Below are 26,158 nucleotides of genomic sequence, written 5' to 3'. Positions count from 1 at the left end.
GAATTTATTATAGAACCCTTCTCTATTTCTACTCCTGTAGGTGATTCTGTTATTGGTAGAAGGGTGTATAGAAATTGTCTTATGTCTATTCATAGTAGGGAAACTGTGGCAGACCTTATAGAACTGGATATGTTAGATTTTGATGCCATCCTTGGGATGGACTGGCTTCATTCGTGTTATGCCACCCTTTATTGCAAAACCTGAAAGGTCACTTTTTCTTTCCCGAATGAGACACCAATTGTATGGCGGGGAGTTCTGTGGAACCTAGAGGTCACTTTATCTCTTATCTTAAATCCCAAAAGCTTATCTCCAAAGGTTGTATGTATCATCTAATCCGAGTAAAAGATTCAAAAGTTAGAAACCTTCCTCTACAGTCAATCCATGTATTGAATGAATTCCCAGAAGTCTTTTTCGAAGACCTCCCAGGGATACCCCTGATAGGGAGATAGATTTTGGCATTGATGTTTTGCCAGACACTCATCCCATTTCTATTCCGCCATATAAAATGGCTCCCGTGGAACTAAAAAGGTAAAGGAACATCTTGCAGGCCTCCTAAACAAAGGTTTTATTTGTCCTAGTGTTTCCCCATTGGGTGCACCTGTGCTCTTTATGCGAAAGAAGGATGGGTCCCTTCGGATGTGCATAGACTATCGTCAGTTGAATAAGGTCACGATTAAAAATAAGTATCCTCTTTCTAGGATTGACAACCTTTTTGACCAGCTTCAGGGTACCATGTGTTTTTCAAAAATAATCCTTCATTTGGGTTATCATCAGTTGAAAGTTCGGGAGTCATACATACCCAAGACAGCCTTCCGAACCCAATATGGTCACTACAAATTTCTAGTCATGTCCTTCGGATTGACTAACGCCCCTGCAGCCTTCATGGATCTTATGAACAGAGTGTTCCTTCAGTTTTTTGACTTGTTGGTTATTGTATTTATTGATGATATTCTGATATATTCTAAGAGCAAAGAGGATCATGCCAATCACCTCTGAATTATCCTTCAGACCCTTAAGGATCATCAACTGTATGCTAAATTTTCTAATAATTAATTCTGGTTAGATGCTATTGCCTTCCTGGGGCATATTTTTTCCAGTGAAGGGATAAGAGTGGATCTCAAGAAAGTTGAAGCAGTGAGAAAATGGCCCAGAACCACGACTCCAATTGATATTCAGAGCTTCTTGGGTTTGGTGGGGTATAACAGAAGGTTTGTAAAGATTTTTTCTTCCATAGCTGCTCCGCTTACTAAACTGACTCAAAAAAATATGAAGTTTGTATGGTCTGACGTGTGTCAAAATAGTTTTGAGAAATTAAAGGACAAGCTGACTACTGCTCCTGTTTGGACCCTTCCCGAGGGTGTAGATGATTTTGTGGTCTATGTGATGCATCCCGTGTGGGACTTGGTTGTGTATTGATGCATCATAGAAAGGTGCTAGCTTATGCATCTAGGAATTTAAAGGTGCATGAGCTCAATTACCCCACTCATGACTTAGAATTAGCAGCAGTAGTGTTTGCACTTAGAATCTGGAGGCACTATCTCTATGGAGTGCATGTTGATATTTTTACTGACCATAAGAGTTTACAGTATGTTTTTTCATAGAAAGAACTAAACCTCAGGTAGAGGAGTTCGATGGAGCTTTTGAAAGACTATGATATGAGTCTGCTTTACCATCCAGGCAAGGTAAATATTGTAGTCGACGCCCTCAGCAGGTTGTCTATGGGCAGCTTTTCTCATGTAGAAGAAGGAAAGAAAGAGATGGTGAAGAATAGTCACTGCCTTGAAAATCTGGGAGTGCAATTCTTAGATTTCAAAGATGGAGGGGTGATTTTTCATGAGTTATCTATGTCATCTCTTTGCGCTGAAGTTAAGGAGAAATAGGTTAAAGATCCTATCTTGATGCAAATCAAGAAAGATATGGGTCAATAAAAGGTTATGTCGTTTGAAATTAGTGATGATGGTATTCTGAGATTTCAGGGTAGGTTGTGCATTCTGAATGTTGATGTTCTATGGGAAATAATCCTTAATGAGGCACACACTTCAAGGTATGTCATTCACCCAGGCTCTACTAAGATGTACCATGATCTGAAAACCTTGTATTGGTGGAATAACATGAAAAGTGATGTAGCTAATTTTGTGTCCAAGTGTTTGAACTGTCAACAAGTGAGGGTAGAACACATGAGGCCAGGTGGTACTTCCCAAGAGATAGCCCTGCCTTTATAGAAGTAGAAGATGATAATCATGGACTTTATTAAAAGACTTCTGAGATCCTGGAACCAGTATGATTCTATATGGGTGATTGTAGATCGGTTGACAAAGTTAGCCCACTTTTTGCCTGTGAGGACTAATTATTTGGGAGAGGTTTATGCTAAGATTTACATTGAAGAGATAGTTCAATTGCATGGGGCACCAGTGTCCATTATATCCTATAGAGGTATGTAGTTTTCATTTCAGTTTTGGAGATCCTTTCAGAAGGGTTTAGGTACACAAATGAATTTGAGCACAACTTTCCACCCTCAGATGGATACGCAAGCTGAGCGTACTATTCAGACCCTCGAAGATATGTTGAGGGAATGCGTCATTGATTTCAAAGGTAGTTGGGTAGACACCTGCCACTGGTTGAATTCACTTATAATAATAGTTACCATGCCAGCATCAAGATGGCTCATTTTGAGGCTTTGTATGGGAGAAGATGTAGGTCTTCGATAGGATAGTATGAAGTGGGTGAGACTTAGTTGTATAGGACTGATCTTGTTCATCAGGCGATGGAGAAAGTGAAGATCATTAGAGAATGACTTAAGACTGCTCAGAGTCGTCAAAAGTCCTATGTCGATGTTCAGAGAAGAGAACTAGAGTTTAAAATTGGTGATTGGGTATTTCTAAAGATTTCTCCTATGAAAGGAGTTATGCGGTTTGGAAAAAGGGGTAAATTGAGCCCTCGTTATGTAGGGCCATCTTAGATTTTGAAAAAGATTAATACAGTTGCGTATGAGTTAGAATTGCCTGCAAGTTTGGGTTCGGGATCTATGTATCTATGTTGAAGAAATGCATTAGAGATCATTCTATGGTATTGCCAGTAGAGGGTATCAAAGTGACAGAATCCTTGTCTTACGAAGAAGAGCCTGTTGAAATTTTAGATCGCCAAGTTCAAAAGTTGAGTAGAAAAGAGATAGCCTCAGTAAAGGTACTGTGGAGGAATCAGAAAGTCGAAGAAGTAACTTGGGAGTCAGAAGATGACCTAATTAGATATCCTAATTTGTTTGCTTCAATGGAGGAGGAGACAGAAGGTACTATACCCATCTTATCTTTCCTAGTCCTTTATTATGCTTGAAATCATGTTTGTCAGTGTCCCGCATCATCATTCGGGGACGAATGATACTAAGAGGGGGATAATGTAACGCCCTGCAATTCGAGCTACAATATAGACCATGATTTTGATGCGTTGTTAATCCCAAAGCCATAAAATCCTATGCCAATATGGCATGTTAATTATTGTGTATCATGTAAATCCACTCAAGCTTGAATTTAGACCATAGAGGTCCTTCAACTCAAGGACAAGTTGAAACTATTTTGATCGACTACGTTTTAGTGGACGTTGTAAAGTGTGTCAGCTTCTATTGACCATAACTCTCTGTATATGTCAAATTAGGAAGCCTACTATGTGTCAAATTATAGGTATTTGAGTTAGCTTTCCAACGATACCAGTTTGGCTAAAATACGACACCCGAGAAAGAAGTTTTGGCCTTTCAAAGTGATAAGCGTCAACTAACATATCGCCCCTGGCCACTGGAAAGCATAGGCAATAAACTAGGCGGTGCCTATGTAAACATAGTCTATAGCCTAGGCGACACCTATGTAAACATAGGCGATAGCCTAGGCGGTGCCTATGTAAACATAGGCAATGGGATGGGCGGCGCCTATGTAAAGAATTCCAGTGACTTAGACACTCCGTGTTGAGGACAAAGTGGTCCTTTACCACCCTTACTTAGCCCTAAAATGCAAAATTTAGTTCCAAGGACCCCGAAATACATATTTATTGATCAAAAGTGCTCAAAGATTCTCCCTAGGGTTTCAAAATAAAAACCCAAATAGTTCAAGATTTGACCGTAGGTTTTCAAAGATAATTACATATTTGGAATCACCAATCCGCAAGCTTCAAGAAACATCTATTATTCTTGGAAATAGAGGTACGTGAGGTTATCCTAAAATCTCAAGGGTGTAGTTGTTATGAACATGCATGCTTTTAAATGGGTGTTTTCAATCAAATGCTAATAACTTGCTTTCAATATGATTTCTAAGTCATTTACTTTATGTCATGAAAATTGTTGCCTATATACTTTAATGGTTGAAACCATGCATATGTGATTTGAGATTTTCCATGGAAGTTTGATAAATATGAATGATAAATTGCTTTCAAATTCCCATGATAATGTCTTGATACCCCATTTTATATTGTGATCAACAAAAGAGAGCATGAATTTGAAATAAATATTGTTCACCACTTGTAAATGATGAAGCACCTTGGTTTTTACATGGTTATGCATATGTGGAAGTGATATTGATGACTTGCAATTCAGGTATGGCGATACCCTACAGAACATGATATGTTATTGAATCAGATGAAATTTTAATGCATTGATTTTATATGAGAAAGGTGGATGCCCGAAGAAGGCGTTTGAGATATAAGGGCTCATCGCTGGAAAACGTGTTTACTAACACGGAATATTGGTACTAGGCTAAGTGATCTTTTGTATTTGACTTTATGTCATTCCCAAATTGGGACTATAGGTAGGAGCCCGGGCAAAGTGATCTTGGGCACTGCCATTGGGTCGAGACACCATGCTATGTGATATTTTTTGTCTCTCCCTCACTTATACTCTAATCTCGGCGGCAACCGAGGTTAGACAGTTGGTGTAAATTATGTAGGGTATTCCACCTAGCTCAGTTGCATTTTATTGTTGTTGAGAAACTATTGCATTACACCCATGTGTTTTCAAATTATTTAATACGAAATTGCTTTATAATGGCTCTCAACTATATATTGTAAAAATATTATGTTTTGTTTTGATATCTCTGCATGCCAGTACTTTTGTGCTGGCCCCCTCCCCTCTCCAACTTCTCAGGTTTAGAGGCCCAGTGTAGGGGTCAAGAGAATCAGTAGATAATTCAGATAGAATTACAGAGACAAGTGGTGAGCCTTATATGTTTCGGAAGGTCTTATGTCCTACAGTCCTTTTTTTCTTATATTCAGTTTTAGGGTCTACTTGGGGCCTTGTCCCAGTTTATATACAGTGACTTGACTCAATCATTGTTAGATATTTTCCCAGACAGTTGTTTAGAAGTTAATTGATGTTGAGGGAACCTTATCTCCCCTTTATTGTTTCTTTCATATTTATGACCATGTTTCCAAATTATTGTGTTTTTCTGCATTACTTTGATCATATGAATTAGGTGCATGATTACCAGATAGATAGGGGTGTTTTCGGCCTCCATGGTTCGAAATACTCATCACGGTCAGGCCCTGGTTCGGGTCGTGACAACAATAGAGTGTAAAACTCTATTAAAAATTCTCTACACATGCACAGAATATGTCTCCCAATAGAACTAACGGAAGGATAAATGGGAATCAGCAAGCACCATCACCAGCTCTAACAAAACCTCTGAATGAACAAGTCTCTAATGTTGAGTTTTGGGTTGGTTTAACAATATTATCTGAATCTGTTACCATCTAGAATAATCAGCAGGTTGTTGTACCAGCAAACCCAGTAGTTAATACAGCAGCAACCAAAGTCTGAGACTTCACTCAGATGAATCCTTCAGTATTGGGCTAGTCTAAAGAGTATACATAAGAGTTCATGGATACTATTCAAAAAGTTACTAAAATCATGGGTGTCACTATAACTGAAAGTGATGATTTAGCTGCTTATCAGTTATAAGGAGTGGCTCACACCTGGTTCAAGTAATGGAAGGATGATAGAGCTATAGATATAGGATTGATAGAGTAGGGTAATTTTTTTGCTACATTTTTTAATAGGTTCTTCCCACTTGAGTTAAGTGAAGCCAAGGTGTAAGAATTCATAAATTCAAAGCAGGTAATATGAGTGTAAGGAGTATTCTCTTAAGTTTACTCAGCTTTCAAAATATTCTCCGTCTATGTTTCTTGACTCGAGTGCTTGAATGAGTAATTTTCTGTTAGGTGTTTTGAAGGATTTGGTCAAAGAGCATAGAACTACTATGTCAGTTAAGGAGATAGAGATCTCTATATTTGGTTCATGCTCAATAGATTGAAGAGAAGAAAATCAAAAATAAGGAAAGAAAGAGTAAGAGTGCCAGAATAATTAGATATGATTTCTCTCAACAGAGGTCAGATAGTGGTAGATTTTCTTTGTTCCATCAAAAATCTTCTGCTCCATCCCTATCTTTTACTAGTGCTCTAGTGACCAAGTTCAGGAGGGATAATTGATATAGAGCGCCAGGCTGTAAGTCTCGGGATATTAAATTACCCAAACCATGACCACCAAAAACCATACCATTTAACCATTCCAAACTATTTAAACCACTTATACTATTTAGGGTTCCATTACAAAGTTATACAATTCAATAGTTCATGATAGTAAAACAATTTAACAAAAAATATTCTCATAGATATTTTATCAAACATATTAGGGGCATAGTATTTCCAAATCTAAAACCAAGTACCAATTAACCATTCTCATTAAACCAAATGTTCAAACCACCATAATAATATGAAAACCATAACTAAAAGATATGGGAAAACTATTACCAACCATTATAACCAAAACCCCTAAAATATGTTTGCAATCCAAAACCATACAAAATACATGTCACGAAAATAATTCATAAAACATGCCTTTAGTTGAAAATAACAATGAGGGAGGAGTAACATGCCTTATATTAATAAGATGATGGAATAAATCACCCTTGTAAGTTCTAATTTTCTCCCACTGATGCAGCCCTAGCCTTCTTTAGCCCAAGAGCCTTAGAAAGAATTTGAGAGTATTTTAAGAGAGTTTGAGTGATTGCAAATAGGTTAAATGATTCCCCAAGAGGTTTATAAGTCATGGGGCCTTAAAAGGTTAAGAAAATAAATCTCTAGGTTACCCCACTTAAATTGCTTAAAATCGCCATAGGATGTTACGACCACTCCATACCATTCATAACCTACCATAAAAGTGGTATCCATAACTTGTACCCTAGGCCACACCTTGGACTCCGATACTTTCCAGTATACAACTATCTACGCTAAATCATACCCAACCATATGACTAGTACCATGAAGTCGTATCCTAGGCAGAATTAAATCACCTAGACTAAACTTAGGGCAACATATGATTGACACCTTACCTTTCGTACCATAACATATGACTAGTATGTTCCAATTGTAACTTGGACAGAACCCTACCAACCTACACTAGTTACGATACGACCAAACCCACCCCAACTATATCCTATCATATGAGAAGTACCCCAACTCATATAATGTCCAGAAGCCAAAAACTGAGAAATTTTCTAAGGGTCAAATTCCAAGGTGTTTCGCACTGGTACATTATAAATTTTCTCTCATGATGTGTATTATCTACTTTATTTGAGGTCTATTCTTTTTTATGCGACCTTTTATGTGGCTATTCATTTTGGTTTCGATCCTGAGTATATTTCTAATCCCTTTTCTATGTCTACTCTGGTTGGTGACTCTATTATGGCTAGAATAGCCTATAGGGGTTGTGTCATATCTATTTATGATAAAGAGGTATTAGTGGATCAGATAGAGTTTGATGTGTTAGACTTTGATGTTATTTTAGAGATGGATTGGCTCCATTTATGTTATGTGTCTCTAGATTGTCGGACCCATAATGTTAATCTCCAATCCCTATATGAACTGGTGATTGAGTGGTAATTTAGTTCCTTAGTGCCTAAGGGAAGGTTTATTTCTTATCTAAGATCCCAAAAATGGATTTCCAAGGAGTTCTTATATCAATAAGTTAAGGTTAAGGATTCTAATTCGAAAAGTTCTTGTTTGAAATCTATCCCTGTAGTCAATAGTTTGTCAAAGTATTTCCTGGTGATCTTCTTGGTATTCCTTCCAATTAAAAAATAGACTTTGGAATTGATCTTCTCCCGAATACCTATCCTATCTCTATCTCTCTACACAGAATAGCTCTGGATGAGTTTAAAGAGCTTAAGAAGTAGTTGAAAGATCTTCTTGATTAGGGTTTTATTTACCCTAGTATTTCTCTATGGGGTGCTCCTATGCTTTTTATCCACAAGAAGGATGGTTTCTTTCTAATATGTATAGACTATTGGGAGTTGAATAAGGTAATGGTGAAGAATAAGTATCCTCTTCCTAGGATTGATGACCAGTTTGACCATCTCTAGGGTTATAAGTACTTTTCTAAGATTGATCTTTGCTGGTTTATCATCATTTGAAGATTGGGGAGGTGGATATCCCTAAGACTGCTTTCTAAACCCGGTATGACTACTATGAGATCTTGGTTATGTCTTTCAGTTTGACTAATTCCCCAACAACATTTATATATCTTATTAACTGGGTATTCCATTAGTTTTTAGATTTGTTCGTCATTGTGTTTATTGATGATATCTTAGTATATTCTAAGAGTTAGGAAGATTATGCAAATCACCTCCATATAGTGTTGTAGGCTCTTAAAGATCAGTGGTTGTATGCTATATTTTGAAAGTGTGAGTTCTGGTTTGATGTCGTTACTTTTTTAGGTTATGTTGTTTCTAACAAAGGGATCATGGTGGATCCATAGAAAGTTTAGGTAGTTAAGATGTGTCCTATTCCTATGAATCTAATCGATATTCGAAGCTTCTTGTGTTTAGCCAGGTATTATAGGAAGTTTGTAAAGAGTTTCTCATTGATCACTACTCTATTGACTAAGTTGACTAAAAAGAGGTGAAGTTTTTGGGGTCTAATGCTTGTGATGGTAGTTTTGAGAAGTTGAAAGATAAGTTGACTTCTGCACCAATTTTAACTCTACCCAAAGGTACTGATAGTTTTGTTGTGTATTGTGATGCATCTCGTATGGGATTGGGTTGTTTTTTAATGCGGCATGGTAAGGTTGTGGCGTATACTTCTAGGCAGGTTAAGGTTCATAAAAAATTATCTGACTCATGATTTGGAGCTTGGTTGGGGGTTTTCTTAGAAGATTTGGCACTATTACTTGTTTGGAGTTCATGTCTATATATATTCTGACCATAAAATATTGCATTATATATTCACCCAAAAGAAGTTGAATCTTAGGTAAAAAAGATGGCTTGAGTTGCTCAAGGATTACGATATGAAACTTCACTATCATCCAGGTAAAGCGAATGCAGTTGTTGATTCTCTTAGCAGGTTGTCCATGGGGATTCTATTTCATGTAGATAAAGAGTAGCAAGGTTTGGTGAAGGATATTTATTGTTTGGCTAATCTTGGAGTTCTTCTTTTGGACTCTAACAATAGAGGCCTGATTGTTTAAAAGGTGGTAAAGTATTCTCTTGGTACTAAGGTGAAGGAGAAGCAAATTTTGGACCATACTTTGATGCAGATCAAGGTTGATGTAGGTCAGTAGAAAGTCATGGTTTTTCAGATTGGTGGTGATGGTATATTGAGGTACCTAGGTAGATTATATATTTTCGATGTTGATGGTGTTCGAGAGAGGATCTAGGTTAAGGCACATAAGTCGAGGTACATTTTCCATCCTAGTTTGATGAAGATGTACCATGACTTGAAGGAGATCTATTACTGGAATAACGTGAATAGAGATATGTCTAATTTTACAGCCAAGTGTTTGGTTTGTAAGTAAGTTAAAGTGGAGCACTTGATGCCTGGTGATTTGTCTCAAAAAATTTAGTTGCCTGTATGGAAGTTGGAAGTAATTAATATGACTTTCCTACTGGTCTTTTGGGGTCTCAAAGTTAGTTTGATTCAATTTGGGTCATCATGGATAGGATGACCAAGTCTTCTTATTTCTTGCCCATAAAGACTAATTATTCCATGGAGGATCATGCTTAGTTTTTTATTCAGGAGATTATGAAGTTTCTTAGTGCTTCAGTTTCCATTATTTTGGATCGAGGTACACAGTTCTCATCGTATTTTTGCAGTCATTTTAGAGAGGTTTGGGAACTAATGTAAACCTTAGCACTGTTTTCCACCCTTTGACATATGGACAAGAATAGAGGACTACTCAGACTTTGGAGGACATGCTAAGGGCCTATTTTATTGGCTTTAGTTATAGTTGGGTTTATCATTTGCCTCTCATTAAGTTTGCTTATAGTAACAAGTATCATTTTAGTATTTAGATTGCTCCATTTGACGCTTTGTGTGGTAGGATATGTCGTTATCCTATTGGGTGGTTCGATGCTAGTGAGCTAGATTATTTGGTCCTGACATAGTTCACCAGTCCATAAAAAAGGTTAAGGTGATTAGGGATAGGCTTAAGACTGCCCAAAGTCACCAAAAGTCCTCTGTGGATGTGAGGCGAAGGGAGTCAGATTTTTATGTTAGTGATTGGGTGTTCTTCAAGGTTTCTCCAATAAAGGGAGTAACAAAGTTTGGAAAGAATGGAAAGCTCAGTCCCCGGTATATGGGTCCATACTTGATCTTAAGGATAGTGGGAAATATGGCTTCTAAGTTGGATTGCCTTCGTGTTTGGGTTCTACTTGCGTGATCTTTCATGTTTAGATATTGAGAAAGTGTGTAGGTAGCCCTTGGTTGTTCCTTTTGTGAGTGTTGCTGTTTCAAATTCCTTGTTTTATAAGGAAGTCCTAGTTGATATTTTTGATAGTCAAGTTCGTCATTTGAGGTCTAAGGATATGGATTTAGTGAAGGTTCGATAGAGGAATCATACGGTTGAAAAGGCTACTTAGGAAGCTGAAGAGGACATGAAGTCCAACTATCCATTCCTATTTTCCGCATTTGATAATCGTTTTTAAGGTATGTGTAATCCTTAATTTCTTTGTTTTTTTACTTTGTTAAAGGTAATTGTAGTTGTGTTTCTGTGTTAAATCGTGCTAATGGATTCCTTCACTCATCATTTGAGGATGAATGATCCTAGGGGGTGAATGTAACACTCTAGATTTTCGGCCTAAAAATTTCTGAGTTTTTGACTAACTACCCTGATTATGACTGACATTATGAGTTGTAAGGTTACCTTACGGGTCTTAAGACTGCAATTATAGACTGACCACTTGCTATCCTAAAGTTTCTATTATGATTACGAATGGGGGTCATGAGTCGTAAAGACTCTATATGAGTCATATAGTCTTATCTATAAGTGTGGTGCCTAAATATTTTTGTCCTGACTATGACTGGCCTCTACAAGTCATAAGGTTTGACTACGAGTTGAAGGGTGTGACTCATAGGGTCAATAGTAAGATGAGCGTAAGATATTGTCCAGACCACGAGTCGTGGTGATGATATGTAAGGAGTCATCACGAGTCATAAGGTAACCCATGATGCCTGGTCATCTTTTTTTGCACTTTTAAATAGGGGCATTATTATCATTTTCCTATTTTCCCACTTAGGACCCACGTTTATCATACACCCAAGAAGGATTATTTCCATTACTTTAACAATCAAATTCATACTCTCTTCTCTCTGAAATCCCTAAGTGAAGAACATTGAGGGTTTCAAAGAGATTGGCAATTAGAGCTTCCAAGGGTTGATTTCTCTCTGTAATTCTTGATACCTCAAACATGTTAATCTTCCTTAAAGTTTATTTTTGTAAGGCCATGTATTTATAATTGTTATTTATGTGATTAAATTATGGTTTATCGATGTGTGTTAAGGGCTTTCGAGCCTTAATGAATGAACTTTTTTCCATGGATTTTATAGATGATTCATGGTTTGAATTGATGGTTTTGAACTATTAGGGGTGCATGGGTATGGTTAATTTGAATGGGGTCATGGATTCCCCAAATTAATGGTTTTGAATATTGTAATTGGTAAAACCTTAACCTAATCTTATGAAAATTATTTTGAACATAAAGGTATGCATATTGAACTACTTTTGAAACCATTGCATGATATAAAGAGGCTATTGAAACATAATGGTGTTGATTTAATGAACAAAGGGGGTTGTGGTATTCCCATATATTGATTTAATTTAATGAACAAAAGGGGTCGTGGCAGTCCCCCACACTGATTTAATGAACAAACTGGGTCAAGGAATTTCCCTAAGTTAATGGCATTATAATGGCATAATTATAAGATTGCAAGCGTAGGGGTATGACGATACCTATGGTGTGCTTTAATGGTCAATTCCTTGGTTAAATGGATAGGTTATGTGAAACTTTCTTTTAATTGTCTTAATAGGGGTTATGTAGCTAAGTCGTGAAGGTAGAGGTCCAGAAGGACCGATATTGAAAACTTGTGTTTACCGGTTGATAAGTAATCACAAATTGAATTCAAAATTTAGAGACCCAAAAAGATGTAAATAGTCTTTGGAATAAGTTCAAGATGATAAATAAAACCCTAAAAATTGCTATTTATAAATGTAACTTAAAGAAAATTTGGAATTTAAAATCCATATTATTGTCCCTTAGCTGACGACCTAGTCTGATAGATTATCAGCTATCTGATAGCCTATCAGATCAAGTCGTCAGAAGTACTTTAGATTTCTTATATACTGCCCATAGGTGATGACCTAGTCTGATGGCTTATCAGATCAGGTCTTCAAAAATACTTCAAATTTCTTGTTCTCTGCTTATAGGTAATGACCAACTGTGATAACTTATCAGATTGTTGATAAGTTGTCAAACAAGTCATCAACTAATATTTTTATATTTGTTTTAATCAAAACTTGTCCTTCTATACGTAGTTATCATAGGTTTTCGTGCATCTCTATTTCCCTGCAATATCACATGAAATATAATAAAAAACAATAATAGTTACTTAAGAACTTACAATTATTTTAAGTTAAAAGTCTTAAATATGCTAACAGAAGGCTAGCACATCACCGGCATGAGAGATTGGTCTTGATGACCATTTGCATGGTTCACACTATTGATATTTATTTGTATCCTCGATTGACGTGGGGTCAGTAAATTTCTTGGTCTTTCTTGGTACCTCTGGTGCATGCAGCTAACTTACACTGGGCCCTTTCAGTAGGGAGAGCTGAACCCATATATCTCGTGGATACCTTATTATGATGGTTAAGCTATATAGTCCAAGCTAATGTTTTACTTTAATGCTAAACTTTTCTCCCTATACTAGCATGTTACATATATGTATGTACAATGTGTGCATATGGATTTTACTGTGGTTTTGACTTGGAATTATTTTATCCCTTCCTTGAGTTACATGCTAGTACTGTCCCTACTAACCATCTCTAAATATTGTATCACCATACAATGCAGGAATCAAAGACACTTCTACTTTACCTGTGTAGTGATAGGATTTCTGGGTTGTCAGCAATCAGCTTTAAAGTGGTAAGCTTACATTCTCCAAAAGGTCTATCATTTTAAAGTCTTGTTTCATTTATAGTCTTAGACTACCTCTATTAGATTGTTTTAGCTACGTTGAGGGCATGCCCCGACTTAGATTGGTTTTGGTATAATTAGAGGCTTTGTGAATTACTGTGGATAGGGACGTTAGTTAATTCTTAGAACTTTCCTTATTATTGATTATTCTATCTTATTATATGTTTGAAATTCATCCATTTCTAGTATGTTTTGTTTTATTTGACTAGAAAAAGGGGGCGGTCTTCAGACCTCGATGGATTTGGGATACCCGTCATGGCCAGGCCTTGGTTTGGGTTATGTTATTGATTAATCTTAGTAGGGCTATTCTAGTGATCTTGAAATTGTAATTTAGGTGGAGTTGACTTCAATGTCCATGTTCCTAAATAAAGCTCCTATCTTAGGATTGGTTATGGCTTACTTGACATTTAGAAGTGGAACTAGATACCTAAGCCTAGTTTGGGGTGTAAATTGCCTATATATTGAAATTGAGGATTAGAAGTGGGTTCTTCCGGCCCACCTTAGGCTAAGACTTGTGTTAGCATTGTGGACTTAGTTGCGAATGTTAGGCATAGTTTAGACTATTGGGCCTTTAGAATAAGGATACCTCGTGGCTTAGTAAATTATGATGACTTTCTACAGATTATGATTAATGGTATATGGCCATGATATTGGGACTTTAGAGATATTATTTCCACTTAGAATTGGTAATTGGGCATTTAGAGATGTTATTCCTCTTAGATATGATAATTTACCAATAGTGATGATATTTCTCACAATAATGAGACATGACCTATGAATTTGAGACTCTTATTATTATTATGCTTCCTAGATATGAGATGAGTACAAATATGACTTAAGGATTGTAGAGATTTTATGCCTCATAAATATGATATGGATTATAAATTAGTCCCCAAGTTTACTTTCGGCAATGAACTTATGGATTTACACCCTTTTAGCCACGGCTTATGTCTGTGCACCTATTATATATTTATTATGTATCTCTCCTATATGGGATGGAGGAAGATCTTGTATTGATGATATAAATTTTGGTTAAACCCGATGATAGTTATAATTTTAATGTTATGTATATACGCTTATTGATAACATAACATTGATGACGAACGATGAATTATGGAAATATACTCTACCTTGCTTCTCTTTTCATGATTATTTACTTTAGCCCATGTGGGGCTTGCTCTTTACTTTAGCCCTTGTGGGGCTTGTTCTTTACTTTAACCCTTATGGGGCTTGCTCTTTATTATTGACATTGATTTGGATATTATGATAATATGATGATACCTGATAAGGTCGGATGATATTATGATGATGCATTGATACCTAATAAGGTCATAGGATATTGCGTTGGTGATATTCATACCCGGTAAGGTTGAAGGATGATAATATTAATGTGTCTATGTGTACATCTATCGGTTCAAGTCCATCCACACCTATGTATGACAAATATATATATATATATACCCATAAGCTCGAAAGATGATTATAATGATAATGATTATGATAGTGATGGTTATGATGATAATATTATGATACTTGAATCGGTTATGGTATTATGGATTTTGTTGCATTCATACTTCTATGTTCATTGTCTATCACCAGTATATGTCTATATCTATTAGCTCATATGGGGGCTGCAATCGTATGGGTGATGACTATGCCTTATGGTGTGTTTTATGTTGATTGAACTTTCTGAGCTTGGGGTGATGGGGGCACGTGATAGCCTCAGTTAGGTATTTGGTTGTCTGGACTAACCAATTATTCACGTTATTATTGACATTGTTATTATCATTGTTATGGCTAGTTTATGATAGATCGGTCATTGATTCGGTATTGGGATTGAGTTATGATTCCAACCTCTTTTATTTTACGATTATACTAGTATGCATAATCACCTGATGACTTGATATATGGATTAGAACCCTGAGTATTCTAGCACCAACTCCAGCTATGATTATGAGATCTTAAATAGCTAGTCTGATTACCAAGGTTGTACTTTGAGTAGACCTTGGGTATATACTTATAGATATATCTATTCATAGTTAGCTATATGTAGCTATGGTATTACTGTATATCCCTCCTTTCCTCATTTACCTAATTATATACTCATTCCTTGGCCTTGTATACTTATATGTATATCTTCTTTCCACTCTTACTTGCATATTGGCTAGTGATATATAGTATTGTGTTGAGATTCCTAAGTATGGCTGGAATATGATAGTGCATTCTTACTACTTCCTTATCCTTAATAAGTTAAGTCTTTTAGACGTGAATAGGATAGTTTATCCTTATTATCATATTAGTTGTCTTATATGATTGCTATAATTTAGCTGTAATTTTCTATGTTGTGTATATGTTATATATATCTTCTTTATATTTGGATCTCAGTCGGTCGTTGCCTACTGAGTACCATGTGTTTGATACTCATACTATACTTCTGCGGCTTGCAAATCGTAGTACGAGTTATTATCATTGATGTGTACATCGTGCGGAGCAGCCATGGTTCAGAGACTTAGAGTGAGATTTTGAACGTTGGAGTATTATTAATCTCTCTCTTATGTACTAAACTAGTCCTTTTGTTGTATTCATAGATAAGTTTTATCAGTATATTCATTTGTATTTCACTTTGGATTCTTGTTATACAGAAGCTCTTGTACTGATACCACCAGGTTTTAGGATTATATTATATATTTGATTTGTTATTATATTTTTTCACATTTTTTACTAGTTGTTTCGTACTACGGGTTTGACTTGCCCATTTTTTGTTTATAGTAGACGTCATCTTGATCCAAGAATTAGGTCATGACAGCATACGTAATTGATTTCAAGGGTAGTTGGGATGACTATTTGTCTTTTATTGAGTTTACTTATAATAAAATTTATCACTTCAATATTCAAATGGCCATATTTAAAGCATTTTATAGTAGGAGGTGTATATCTTTTTTTGGTCAGCTGAAGTAGGTGAAGATACCTTGATAGGGCTAGATTCCATTCATGAGGCTATGGAGAAATTTCAGCTGATTAGAGAAAGGGTGAAAACCTTAGAGTCGTCAAAAATCCTATGCAGAAGTAAGGAAAAGGGAGCTTGAGTTTCCTATTGGTGATCTTTTCTACTTTAAGGTTTCTCCAATGAAAAAGGTGGAGATTTGGTAAGAAAGGAAAACTTAATCTCAGTTTTGTTGGTTCATGTAGGATTTTGGGTCACTATCTCAATGTATCCTATAAGTTGGCATTGCCTACAGATTTAGCACCAGTGCATCCAGTCTTAGATGTTTCCCGTTAAAGAAATGAACTGGTGATCCAGCATCAATTGCTCCTTTAGAGAGTGTGGGTGTGAAGGATAGTCTCTCTTATGAAGAGGTCCTAGCTGACATGCTTAATCATCAGGTTCGTAAGTTGAGAAATAAAGTGGTCACTTTAATAAAGGTTCAGCAGCGAAATCGGTTAGTTAAGGGAGCTACTTGGGAAACAAAGGCTGATATGATGACCAAGTACCTCTATATTTTCTCTTCATACTCAGTTCCAACTTGAGGTAACAACTTTCTCATAACTAATTAATTCTTTCTATTTCATTTCGCCCAACTATTCTCATGTCATAGCATCCATTCATGAGTTTGGTTCAATCTATGTTTTAGTTATAGACTAAGTTATCATGTCAATATTTATATCCTAGAAATTCAGTGGGGGGATTATAGCTCTTTCCCTATCATTTTTAGCTTAGTTAGTTTTTATTCAGGGACAAATGACTCCAACGGGGAGATATTGTAACACCCCAAAAATCCAAGCCTAGATTAGAACCATGCTTCAAGTGAATGTAGAAATAAAACTTCATATTTTGATTCTATGATTAGGGAATTAGACATCTATTAAGGCCACAAATAAGTCCTAGCTAATAACCAAGTCAAAACCCCCCTTGTTGATTGACTTCTAGTGAAGTACCTTGGTATAGTAAACTTTAAATAAGAGTTATTTCTATATTGAAAAGAGTGTGTGAGCTTAAGTCTCACCAAATAATAAATATTTGAATTATCTTACTAACACATTCAGTTTAGCCTTAATCTAATATTGGAGTAAAAAATTACGCTTGATTTACCCCAAACGTGTTTGTCTGTCAGAGTATGACAGCTTGGGTGATAGACCATCACACCAGAGATGACTCGTCAGGAAAAGACGTCAATCGTAAGTATTAAAAACAAAATTTGGTCATTTTGTAGCAATTTAAGTGATGATTGTTTAAAGGATGAATGGTCCGTCACCCAAACTATCACTCGAGATTGTTCTGCAGTGTTATAACATTTTCAAAGGGGTTTTTGGACATTTGACACTCTTTTAAAACCAAAACAACATTTTTTTAGTTATCTTAAGGATAGAATATAAGGCTATAACACCCTAAATCCCCCTTTAACTCAAAAGTCAGTCAACACATAGAGAAAAAAAATAGAAAAGGGGGGATTTTCTTTTCCCAAGGAAAAATTAGGGTTGTTCAACTTCAAAATTCAAATCCAAAGATTTTATCGAGGTTTTCAACCTCTGGTATGTGGAATTTCATCAATGGGCTTCCTTTCACCCATTAATTCCCAAAGTTAACTCAAAATTCTCAAGTTTAATTCAGCTTTTAAGCTTAGGGTTTCCATGTAAAGTATGAATTCCTTTAGTTTTCAGCTTCTTGATTAGACTAAACCATGAATACATGTTTTCCCATAAATTCTAGCATCTTTCCATACTCATGGCTATAAAATATCATAATATATATAAATTTGGGTCTTGAGTTATGAAATTCCTTATTACGTTCATATTGTTGTATTGCCATGACAAGTTGCATTCTTTAGGGATAATGGTTATGAACACTCGATGACCTAGGATTTAATGTATACATTTATGAGTTATAGCTCATACAACATACATGTTATTGAATACTTTCATACTATGCATATTTTTAGTTTTCAGAATATTATTATTATCGAGCAATTCAATTATCAGTGTCATTCAGTTCAGAGTAGTACATAGCACCGCATTAATGATGAAGGCTCACTCATCAGTTAAGTTAAGACTTTTATTAGATGTCCCTAACTCCCTAATCTACGGTGCCACCATAGGTTCTAAAGGGTCACCTGCTAGACCTGGCTTGATACCTTAGTCAATTTTTTATATCAGTTTAGTGGATCTACATCAGTTAGTGTTTGTACCCTAGGAAAGATATTGAACACCCATACAACTGAGGTTATAGGTTGGACCCCAATTAGCTCAAATTGGTGTATGTTGGTTAATGGTATCTCCTATAATATGCAATTTATAGTTTAGATTCAGATACTTGTATGACCTTATATTCAGTTGTTCAGTTTTCATACAGTACATGTTTATTTCTTGGTCTTACATTAGCTTATCATTTCACATGCATCATGTTCATCCTATATCAGTTATTTCCTATATCACATACTCGGTATATTCAAAGTACTGATTGTATTCTTTCTTTTGGGCTATATTATCTTATAATATAAGTTTCAACATTCAGCATCTAGATTGTACTTAACATGATTATGGACCATATTACAGCAGTGTTTGGTGAGTCCTCATTTTTTAGGGTCATTAATCATCATATCATTTTGTTGTTATTCTAGTTTTAGATAGTTGGATTTAGTTGGGGGCTTTTCCTAACAACTCATATGATTTAGAGTCTTTCAGACAAACGGTTATATTTTCAACATGTTGATTATGTCAGACAGTCTCAGTTTTGATGGCTAGTACTGATTTTGCTTTTATTATGGTCATGTCATTTTGGTTTAATTTCCAATCAGTATCTCATTATTTTTTAAGTATTTTTAGTGTTTTTCTAGGACATGGTTTAGCTTAGGTTCATTGGGACTCTGATCATCGTGTTGCAACTAGGGGTAGTCTCAGTTTTTGACAATTTGGCGTATTCTAACAAGTCAAAAAAAATTAGAGAAAAGGAAAAAAGTTGTGCCTGAAGTGGATAGAAATAAAAAGAGAAAAAAAAGGGAAGAAATATGTCAAAAGTGGAGAAAAAACAGTGCAGTGTCAAGGGTAGCGTAGTCACTATTCCAAATATACCATAGCCATCCTATATTAAGAGCCAATTAAAGGCCTACAGTGATCCTAATCTAACTGTCTGAAAATTTAGGCATAGAAAATATGAGCTAACTTATGGTATTTTGCATTTATTGTTTGAACTTCTTTTTGAGATCGAGCGCATTAATTTAGTTCATATTTTCATTGATCATATGTGTATGTGGGACATCTTTGTGTTAGGGCACTAGGGAAATATTATTGTCGCTGGTTGTTAGAAGTGATTTTTTGTGTATGCATGGCTGTCCAATGATATCATAACGTCATCTATCGAGCCTATTGTGTTAGATAAGGAGTTTTGACTTCCCACCACTATTTTATACTTTGAATTAGAGGGGTAGAACTATTATTATGAAAATTTGTTGTCAAATGTCATGTGATTATTGTAGAACTCCTAGGTTTATTTTTCTTAAGGGTCAATATAGTATTGTTTTGTTGTTTGAGGACAACCAAATGTTCTGAGTTGAGGGTATTAATGTACCATGAGTTTACAGTTTTTTTATGTTTATAATATGGAAATTATGCATGTTCTTAAGTAAATTTTGCTTCATATGATGTGTTTTATGTGTTTGTATAGGACAACAGGTCATAAAATGAAAGAAGTAAATAGTATGCCGAAACACACCAAATATGGACCACAGGAACTCAGTACGAGTCCTATATAAAAAGGATGGGTCATGTTTTTCCTTATGGATTTGAGACCTAGAAGATTGAATAAACAACTTCAAATAGTATAAGAAAAATCCACAAACTATGAAAAGCAAACCACGAGGCAAGTGTGACTCATTTTAAGAAGCGTGAAAAGAAAGAGTTGAAAAGAGGAATTTTGGACTTTGAAACCATAAGCCTACGTACCGTTCATGGTTTATAAGAACGGATTGTACCTTGACTTATGGAAACTGGAAGTTGGTATTAAACCTCAAAGGCCAAAGTCTAGACCATGGTTTGTGAAAACCAATAATGAATCATGAATAGATGATGGCATGGTTTAATAAATTATTTAGGATGGGTTTTATTTAGTCTATAATTACCTTTCTTAGGTTTTAATAACAGTTGATGAACTTTATAGACTTATCATCGTATTAGATTGCTTTGTCTTACATTATTCTTAGGATTTTGGAGATTACTCATACATTGATTCTTTATAATTAAGCTTTCTTTGAGAATTCGTGATTTATTTTGATTTTTTCTACTTATTTCGTAAGTTTATGATTATGAATTCTTCTACAAATTCTTATTGTGATCTTGCGATCATGAATAGCAAAATCCTATAACTAGGATTGTGGGAACTATGATAAATTAGCAAAGTAGGTTAAAGTAGATAGTGATTCTTGAAAAGTTCCTATGAATGTATTGTTCTTCCCTTCGTATTTATTGCTTTTTAATGGTGGCCAATGTTAGAACTCACCGTAGCTCTTACTTGCTTGACCATAAGGGTAAAGAGTGGGGAAAGGGATTAACAACAGAGATTTAATGATATCAACCCTCATCTAATAGCTTGAGGCTTGTCCAAGGATAGCTAATTTGGGATCAAGGATAAGATTTATAATGCAAACACTCATACACTTATCTAGTGACTAAGTGATATCTATCTAATAGAGGAGTCCAGCCAATTAGGTGAACCTACCTTATCGATCTTGTATAATAGATACTAGAATAGATCACTCATATGCTATGTTAATTGAGTTATGAAATCATGAGGAACACAATCCTAGTCCATTATCATTGATTGATTACAAAAAACAAATTTGCAATACTTATTACTTGTTAATTTTACAAACTATTCACTAGAACCCCCTCCCCCTGGAAATAATCGATTAACAGCTTAAATATATGCATTGACCTAACTTCTAGTCATATTTGCAATGAGGTCAACTGCAACCTAGTTGGATTCTATATTTTATTCAATGATCTCTTTATACTTCATTGCTAGGTGTAATTTAGGTGTCATCAGGAGACATGTCAATACTATTTTCGTGCACATAAACCAAATAAAAAAGACGCACCTTCTCAACTATCCTCTAAGCTTAAAGAAAAGAAATGACCCTTATTGGATCCAAACCCTGAGTATCTGTTTGATCCGATATTGGTACAAATGGCATAACTAAAGTAAGTCTCCTAGTATGGAAATACAAGATAAAATGATATGTGGAAAGCTAATCCATACCCAAAATCACATTGAAATATACCATACGTAGAATAATCAAATCGACCCAATTATCATACCCAAAAGTGTCATAATACATGATCAGTACACCCAACACACCATTACAGAATCACCTACTAGGATAGAAATAATAATAAGAATAATAAGTTACTCACACACCATATAAGTAACACATATGAGAAAGTAGACCAAGATCAAATAAACCAAGGATAATACCTATAAAAACTACATTGGAATCCTCGACCTTATAAAAGAAACTGAAAGTTCTAGGAGCACATCCAAATTTGAAAGGAAAATGGATAATATTTGCTCTGACAAAACAAAATTAAGAACTTCATAGATAATGCTACATAAATATTTTACAGATTAGAATTGATATTGAAAGAACGTTGTGTGCTTTAGCAAGAAAAAAAAGTACTTCTTGGTAGGGAGTGCTTTCATTAGATGGGCCTTAAGGGATCCAAATTTGGATTTGTCAAGCTCAAATAAGTGTACCGCACTCTAGATGAAAACTAAAAAAAAAGGAAAACTTTTACTTGGAAAATTATCTTACCACTATATCTATTTAAGTCTCTAACAACCAGACATACTTTCTTTTTTCTCAATTCTTTTTTTTCTTACATAGAGAAGCAATTGAACAAAAATAATTTGGTCACAATAATATATGGGAAATTATTCAGATATCTAAATTTAAAAATTGGAGTGCAAGATACTTCGAAAATATGAATTGTTTCTTTCTTTTTTGCACCTCTTTGATGGTTTCTATTCAAGCAAATAATAATCAAAATAGAAAAATATTGCAACAATCGTAATAATTGTAGTATTATATTTTAAGAATATGGGTGTTACAAACTTTGTGAATCCTTTGATTCATCCTTTCATAGATAAATTTAAGGGCCTTCAAGCTTGATCTTAAATTTGGTGAATTTGATGAATTGATCTCGACTCGTACTTGAATTCAAGATCTTTTGATCTTGATCTCAAATCTATTATACTTTATTGCTCTACCATTCGCCGCTACACTGCTGCTGCCATAATTTTCTTGTGTGTTTTTAATCTCAAATTCTTATTTTCAATTTACCAATTCATTCCATTGAAAGGTTAGCTACTCATGGTTGATTCTGACTAGTTTCTAGTTTATTTTGAGTAGCTTAATGATTTTTTATCTTGAAATTTGGATTTTTTGTGCTAAATCATCAAGATTTGTATGCTATTGTGAATTTGTTAGTCAAAGTCAAAGTTTTAATTGAGATTCTTTGAATTAAGCATGCCTAGGGTATGAATTTCCTGATTAAATTCATGCATATCCTTGTTAGGTCACCATTGATATTGAAATTGAATAGAAATCAAATTAAGGTTAAATTGATTTGGGGTTTTCTATTTTGGGTTTAAATGTCATGCTAATTGGTGTACAAAATTGGGGAAATCTAGTACCCATGATGTGGTTTGGTTGACAAACACCATGGTTAGATAAATTTTGCATTTGAATTTGCAATAATAGGTTTTAGTTGAATTGTGTGAAGAATATCTATTTTGGAGTTATGTTTGAGAACTTTGGTGACGTTCCAAACTTGATGGTGACTATCCAAAGTTCTCACTAATTTGCCAAAGTAGAAAAACTGAGAGGATACATGAGGTTCAAACTTGGAGTAATGACCCTCACGGTCATTTTCCTTATTTTGATATATATTTTCTATCTAGAATTTTTCTATAACTGCCCCAAATTATTTATCACTTACGGGGCTAATAGTTCATTTTTAAGCGGTTCATTTGAGAATTTTAGTGATATCAAATATATTGTAGAATACTTAATTTAAATTAGCATTTGGTAGAAATATAATTTATTGCTCTTCTAAAATACTTTTAATTTATGTAAAATTCTTTAGTTATGGTTTATCTATGTTACTTTATAAATAGGTTTATAATTTATTAATATTTTAAGGGGAGATAGTGAGTTTGTTGCTGTTAAAATAATATTATTATTATATAATAGAGGTTTTGTTAGAAATAACTTTCTATTAATTATGGTATATCCAAAATATTATATTTATTTTACCACTAACCTATCCAATACTCAAATATTTATTTAATGGATTAAATAGAGTAGCTTAGTGGAAACTCCACATCCACGTGGAAGTGGAGGGTCAACACAACAAATGAGATTAGTGGCATCCAATGGCATTTAATAGGTGACTTGTTATCATTACGTGGAACACATTAACTTCCCATGATCCACTAAGTAATATATATTTTTCTTTCCTATGTTAATGGACTTTTCATGATTCTCTAAGTAATGTGTATTCTTCTTTCTTATGTTAATGGATTTTCCATGATTCTCTAAGTAATATGCATCATTCTTTCCCATTCTAATGGACGTTAAAAGTACTAAAAATATATATATATATCCACATTGAAGAAGTGTTACTTCAAAAAATATTGTGATATAGTACTTTATTCTAAAGAAAATTAATTATTTTCATCAAGTTATTCTTCCAGTGGAGTGCTATTAGGAGACTTTTCAGAGAGGTTTTTATCTTTGGCATCCATGTAGGCTAGACTTACCCTATTTATAGATTGATATTATTTATGGTAATTGTGTGCTATTATGCTAATTTTAAATAGGTAGTTGAAGTTTGTGTATCATTCATTATAGATATCATGCCTTATTTATCCGATTATGAGCCTAATCTAATAAATTCTGGTTTAGTTACCTTTTATTATGATGTAGTATTATGAGATTATGATGTGGTATTTATGTTGTGAAACCTTTGAATCATCTCTTTTTAATTAAGTTACAGGAATAGTTATTTAAATTTATTTTAATTATAGTTTAGGGTCAGCATATACCTTATTTCTGTCATTTGTTGCAAAATTTGGCACCACTATGGCATTAGTTACTGTATGGTTTGGGTTTAATTTTTACAATTGGGTATGGTTACTAAGTTCTAGTTCAAGTTCGGCATTTGGTTATGATGACATGGGAGTTTTGGTACTGATTAATGTTGTTCTGAGAATTGTGGTTCCTCTTTGTTCCGATTTAAGTGTGGCATCTGATTATGAGTTTTGTTGTATATCGTGCATAAGGCCGCTCATTATTAACCACTATTTTTAGTTCAAATTTGACATGTGGCCTCTTGTTATTATCCACCACTACTGGTCTGAGCCCGACATCTGGCTTCTCGTTACTACCCATTAGTGCCGGTTCAAGCCCGGTGCACATTTAGGGCACGGTCAAGTTAAATACTTTTTATGTGTCCCACCAGCTTATAAGGGCACGGTCAAGTTAATTGTCTTCTTCAGTGTGCTTGGCGGGCTTATAGGGGCCCAATTAGGTTATGTTTAGTTGGCCTTTTAATAATAAATTATTTATATATCTGTATCTTTTTTACTTATCCCAATATCGCATTTGTAAAGCTAGATAGTTTTTTACCTTTCAATCCCTATTTACCATTGACTTAGAAAACACCTCCGTACTTCAGTTATACTTTTCCTATATTGAGCGCAGTCGGTTGATGATGTCTACTAAGTAACCATTGCTTCGTTACTAACACTACACTTCTGCATCTTTCCCATGATACAGATTTGAGTACTAGTAGTTAGCATTGACATGATTCCTACTTTCTAGTACTGATCTGGAGTAGGGTGAGATTGCTATCTTCTAAAGTTGATCCTCCTCTATTTGTTACAGTTTAGTCTTTTGTACTAGAGATTGCTTGTATATATTATGTATATTTTGGATTATATCTAGTGTTCTGGGTATGTTTTAGTAGTTGCTCTAGTACCAACCTTACTAGGTCTTTAGAGGGATTTGCTTGTATATTTTTGTCCTTTTCCTTCTCTTATTTTGATATACTTTGTATGTTTCTTTTCTTTTTTCACTTAGTTTCTGCCCTTTAGCCCATTAAATATTGTTTTAGGCTATGACTTGGCTTGCCTACTAGTAGGATATAGTAGGAACCATCATGACTTGATAAATTGGGTCGTGACAGCTTTGTATTAGAGCCTAGGTCTCACTGGTATAGTTGGTACTAAAGGAGATTTTAGTATAGTCCTGTGGATCTATGCGGAGATGTTTGTACAAAGCACTTTTAGGGAAAAATGTCAGTTTTTTATCCATTTTGGTGTATTGGGTCAGAGTTTTTTTGTAATATTTATTGATTTACTCCTTATGCACATGGATAGGACGCGAGGTGTGGGAGTTGGGGATCAGGACCCCAAATCTGCTGCTAGAATTTTGGGTAGGGGTCAAGGTCAACAGAGATCTGGGGTAGGAAAGAGCAGCAGTTTAACTTTTATCCGGAGAGGGATCCATCAGTGAATCTTGTCATAGCTCCTAAGACTATGAGAGCTCCATGTATTCCGCCAACATAGGAGCAGGTGGTATAAGGGGTAGCCCAGGCTCCACTATGGT

The sequence above is a fragment of the Capsicum annuum genome, chromosome 3 (genome assembly GCF_002878395.1).
Source record: "Capsicum annuum cultivar UCD-10X-F1 chromosome 3, UCD10Xv1.1, whole genome shotgun sequence".
NCBI classification, from domain to species: Eukaryota; Viridiplantae; Streptophyta; class Magnoliopsida; order Solanales; family Solanaceae; genus Capsicum; species Capsicum annuum.
Note: the sequence above shows the minus strand (reverse complement) of the source record.